Below are 5,740 nucleotides of genomic sequence, written 5' to 3' on the forward strand. Positions count from 1 at the left end.
GGTAACAAGATGAGAATTGAAAGCAAACTGAATGTTAAATCAAAAAGCATGAAAGAGGGAGCTCTTCTTAATATTTTGACACCAAAATCATGTTGATACACCGTACCGACTGCGAGTAAAGCCACCCACGCTTTAACTTGACAGACTGTAAATTAAAACCTTAAGTAGCTATTTGGAATAAACATTCTATTAACATTACTGCAATGAGCTTAAAAATATTTGATTTTCAGAATTAAAAAAAGTTTCTGTATGGGTAAGAAAATTATGAATATATACATTTTTTATAATAAATAATAGTAAAAATTAAAATTCAGAAATTAAAACTTTTCGAAGTTTTTGGAAGATAAGGAAAAATTACATTTTGAATGACTTGGTTAATCAAAAACGAATCAATTCGTTTGACGAGTGCATTTCCATAGGAGAGGTGGAGAAAAATCTAATTTTTTCATCTCTTATACTATGTTGCTCATTAATTAATATTTTTATAACTCAGAACTTATGCCCTAATGTTTTGAATCATAATAATTTTTAAAACAATTATTTTTCCCTAACATCAAGGATAGTCACTTTATCTGATCGATTTTGTTAAGATAAGAAAATACTTTCTAAGACGCGAAACACAGTGGGGTGAAAAAAGTATCCGTGGACAAATCAATTTTAGCTCACAGTATTTATCCGATTGAAACTTTTTTTTTATAAAAGATTTGTAATTTTTGAAGCATTTGTCTGATTTTTGGGTTTGAAAATGTTTATCTGAATGAAATTAATATATTTTGTATAAAATGCAAATGAAATGAATGTTCAATTAAAATTAAGTAAGAATATATGCTTTTAGGTACTTGCTTAAGCAACTTTTGTAAAGAATTTTACAGTTAGACAAGTTTTCTATGAAAAGAAATAATTTTTGTATACGCAATCAACTAGGTATGTCTTTTCGATGAATCTCTACTGCAATTATTTATGAATGAACAACAATTATTTATTACTTGAACACTTTTTATAAACAAATTCAGTTTGGCGGTATTTTAATGATTAGGCCCAATTTTTCGTATGGAATAAACCATATATGTCTTGCCGATGATTTTTTCCTACGATACTTTCCAAGCTAAACATTATTATTCTGTATTTAAACAATTTGTATACACAAATTCACAGTTGCAATGAATGGGCTTAATTTTTATATACAAAATCAACTAAGAATGTCCTTCCGATGACACTTTTCTATGATACTTTGCAATTTGACAATATTTATTCCCAAATTAAAACAACTTTTTTAAAAAAATTCACATTGCAACTATTTTCAATGTATAGGCTAAAATTTTCTTGCAGCCTTACTTTAAACTTGTCTTCTATTATTCGCAGCACAGCATAGACAAAAGACAATTGACCAGTGCAGCGTAATGATATTTTTTCTTTTTTACTGTTATCGAGTTGCTAATTTCTGTTCACCATTCTTTGAAAAACCTTTCTATGATTTCAAACCTTTCGCATTTTATTTAGTGTTTTTTCAATTCCAGAAATTCAATAAAAACCGACTGGGATCAGCTTTCCATGGAACTAAGAAGTACACTCTCAAAGGTGCCTACCTCAATTAGAGACATGGACACCCTGGAAATGTCAGCCGAGATTTTCACGAAAGCCATCAAATCCACTTATGAAAGTAATTATCGACCTTCAAGAGTGCGATAGGCCGGGAAGACACACTGGTGGAATGGGAAACTCGAGGAGCTTTGCAGGAAAAGCAGAGAGAGCTTTAGGCGTGCCAGTACTGGCAGAATGGAGGAGCTATGAACGTCATTTACGAAAATGAGTGATGAATATATATAGGAGTGAAATACACAAGGCAAAGCATGAAAGCAGGAGCAATTTTTCGCCCGTGTCACTGCTGGGCGCAAAGCGGCGACTAGCCAACGAGATTGTTACCCCAGGCAGGGTCAGGTGAGCCCTGAAGTTCTTTAGTCCTTACAAGTCTCCTAGTCCATATGGTATATATTTAGTCTTCTTACAGAGAGCTGATGAGATCATCAATCGGCTGATTGTGAGACTTGCTAGGGCTAGACTGACGTTATATTATGTTCTGACGACATGGAAGGATGCCAAAGTAGTTTTCATTCCGAAAGCGGGCAGTATCAGGTACACTTCACCCAATGATTTTCATCCCATTAGCCCCATATTTTTACTACCAAAAACATTGGAAAGACTTGTGGACAGATATTTCCGTGATATGATCTTGCCAAGTATGGCACTTGACAAGCAACAACTCGCCTATAGGGCTGGTCACTCAACTGAGGCGGCCCTATGCATAGCAGTTAGCATAATCGAAAGAGAAAACTAAAGCAGAAAGGCATGCTGGTGCACACGGAACGCCCATTGCAGTTGTAAAATAGACCTGCCGTATTTTGGTCAACAGGGACCTAACTACGACGAAGGGCGATACCACCTCATGTGGAACCGTTGACCTGGGATGCCCGCAGGGAGGTGTTTTATCACCCCTGCTGTGGTGCCACGTAGGGAATGATTTGCTGCATATGTTTACGAGTCAGGGCCACCAATTTATAAGATATGCGGACGATATACTGGTTATCGTGCGCGGCTAGCATCTCGATCCGATCTTCGGAGTTATGCAGCAAGCACTAAGAATAGTAGATTCATGGTGCAACAGGACTGGACTATCATTAATCCGAGTAAGATGTATGCAGTTGTATTCGCCAGAATGTATGAGTGGGAAATCACGAGGTTATTGAAACTGGCCGGACAACAACTGGAAATTAAAGGACGAGCCAAATCTCTGTAGGTCATTCTGGATAAGAAGCTGTCATGAAACGAGCACCCGGAAAACAAGTGAAAAAAGCCAGTGGCTTCTCTCTCGCTCTGCAGATGAGCTATAAAGAAAAGCTGAGGCTTGAAATCAGAGACACTAACGTAAATCTACACAGCTAACCTGCTACCCAGACTAAGCTATGCGGCGGTGATCTGGAGGAGCAGGGTCGAACTTTCTACTGTGAAGTCTCGACTGGAAAGAGTCAGGGGACTGATTTTGAGAGGCATCACTGGTTCCTCGAAGTCGACACCCACGATGGCCCTGGCGGCAATAATACGTTTGGAGCCCCTCCATCTTACCATTAAGTCCGTGGCTGCAACGGCGGCGTGGAGAATAAATATGGTAAAAGATAGCAGTATATCGACAGTAGTGCGGATACCAATCAACATTGTGAGGAGGCCGACACTGAGCATGCTCAGGGACAAAATGTCCACTAGTCGCTACCACTTTGACAAGAAGTAGCGAGTCAGCCTATCCACGAAAGAGGAATGATTTAATGGCGAGGCACACCTACCTAGTGATGGAGACAACTGGTTTACAGATGGCTCTAGGGACAAGGAGAATGCAGATTCTGGTATATATGGTAGAAGGAATGAAATGGGCTTTACAATTGCGATTGGGTCTATTCGTATATCATAAAATCGTATCTGCTCAAACAGCAGTGCTACTGTCATAGCCCTGAATGGAACATCCATCACATCGTTATTATTTTAGGAGTGCTTTGAGGCACTGAATAAGCTTGCGACAGACAACCGAGTCACTTTGCCTGGAGACCCCGGACACTGCGGAATCAAGAGCAATGAAACATCGGATAGGCTAGCAAACCTACCAGTATAAGAGAATTTTACTGGACCTGAACCAGTCGTAGGCATTTCTAGTAGGTCAGTCACGCCTAAGGCTTATAAGGGGACGCAACGGAATCATGCAAGCATCAGGGGCTGTTACGGTCTCAGCCCAGAACAATAATAATAATAATAATAATTCCGGGGTTCGATCCCTGAGCCGGTACCTCTAGAAATTTTTCAATATACCTTTACCGAGGTTCTGGTGGTTCGGAACCCACCTTAAGCTGTAGGTCCCCCCATCGTGTACTTGACTGCAACCCAGTCCGTCAATGATGGGGTAAAAACCAGGCTTTGTCCAATATGTCTGGGCAGACTGCTCACATCAGATCACTTGATTGCATTATAAAAATGCGTCCGTGACTGTTGATATATATCGGGACAGCCCCGTGCAAAATGATCAAATAAAAACCAACTCTAACCAAAAATGCCTTCGACATATTGGGCAGTATAAGCCTGTGACAACATTTCGCCATAGAAATGACGAAGCACCGAATGGACCACAGAAATTCAGCGATTAAAAGGGTAGTTCTACCACGAAATTTAGGGGGTAGGGGCGTTTTAGATGACAAAAAACTGTGTGAGTCACAAGTTATACAGTTACGAGACTATTTTCACAGCAAACGAAATGTTGCGCTTTACAGAACCATCTGTCAAGCGGATCTTAAATACACGCCCTTGAATTTGTCCTCAGATAAGGCCTTGAATATCAGGGCAGAAACCATAGAGGAATTAGAAATACAATGAAGGCAGAAAGCCATCCATGGCGAGCACCCCAACACGTTAGATCAAAGTGAAGTGGATAGCGAGGTATCTAATATTTGGCTAAGAAAGGGTGTTCTGTATCCAGGGACGGAAGGATTCGTCATTGCAATACAGGACAAGGTTGTCAGCACCAGGAATTATCGCAAACACGTGTTACATCAAGACGTGGTTTACCGGTGCCGATTATGTGGAGATACCAACGAATCCATCGAGCACATTATTGATGGCTGTCGCGCAATGGCTCAGAGAGAATATACGCACAGACATAATGATGTAGCGGGCATTATACATCAACAACTTGCCCTAAACCTAGGCCTCTTAAAAGAATGGGTGCCCTTCTATAGATACATTCCAATGCCCGTTTTAGAAAGCGAAGATTACATCTTATATTGGGATGTTACTATCCAAACGGATTATTACATTAGGGCCAATCGACCTGACATCGTGATGCGAGGAAAAAAAAATATGGAGGAATGTGAATTATGCATCCATTCATCCCATTGTGATTTCGGCTACAGGCAATGTGCACGCAAGATGCACTGAACACCTTGAACATTTAGGAGTCAGTAGGGTATTGGCAGCAGCTCAGAAGGCGGTTTTATTTAACACCTGTCGCATTGTAAGAAACTTTCTTGATCAACAGGAAGCAACCGACTAAAAACCCGTGGAGTGGCAGATGGCAGCTCTAAGAAAGCATCCAGAAGTGACTTTTTTCACCTCCAAAGCTCATGGCCGCTCGCAACTGTATACCTACAAAATCATCGCAGGAGGTTTCAACCATCGTATTATACCTTTACCGAGGTTCTGGTGGTTCGGAACCTACCTTAAGCTGTAGGTCCCCCCATCGTGTACTTGACTGCAACGCAGTCCGTCAATGATGGGGTAAAACCGGGCTTTGTCCAATATGTCTGGGCCGACTGCTCTCATCAGATCACTTGATTGCATTATAAAAATGCGTCCGTGACTGATGATATATACCGGGACAGCCCCGTTTAAAAATGTTCAAATAAAAATATATCGAAAACCAAAAATGCCTTCCACATGTTGGGCAGTATAAGCCTGTGACAACATTTCAACACAGAAGTGTTTATTAATATAATAATATAATAATTGTGCGAAAGAGAGTATTTCCATATTTCTTACCTGGTTTTAGTCAGACATTGAAAACTTATTTTTTTATGAAGGATTAGTTTCTGAAAGACAGAAACTCATGGTTGGATGCTGTGTTTTGGATCTTTTCAGTACATTATTTTAATCGGGTCCCAAGTAAGGGTGGTAGGATTAATGTTCTCAACAGTAGTCTTATTACTCT

The 5,740-nt window shown here is 40.0% G+C and overlaps 1 protein-coding gene across 1 annotated transcript in view; it reads right to left on the reverse strand.

Moving 5' to 3' along the window:
* The window catches only part of LOC117178030 (lysosomal alpha-mannosidase-like), a 39,127-nt gene that overhangs the window by 6,670 nt on the left and 26,717 nt on the right, over positions 1–5,740 (reverse strand). The gene's annotated exons all lie outside the window — the stretch shown is intronic.

Source organism: Belonocnema kinseyi, chromosome 8, assembly GCF_010883055.1.
Source record: "Belonocnema kinseyi isolate 2016_QV_RU_SX_M_011 chromosome 8, B_treatae_v1, whole genome shotgun sequence".
In the NCBI taxonomy this organism is placed as follows: Eukaryota; Metazoa; Arthropoda; class Insecta; order Hymenoptera; family Cynipidae; genus Belonocnema; species Belonocnema kinseyi.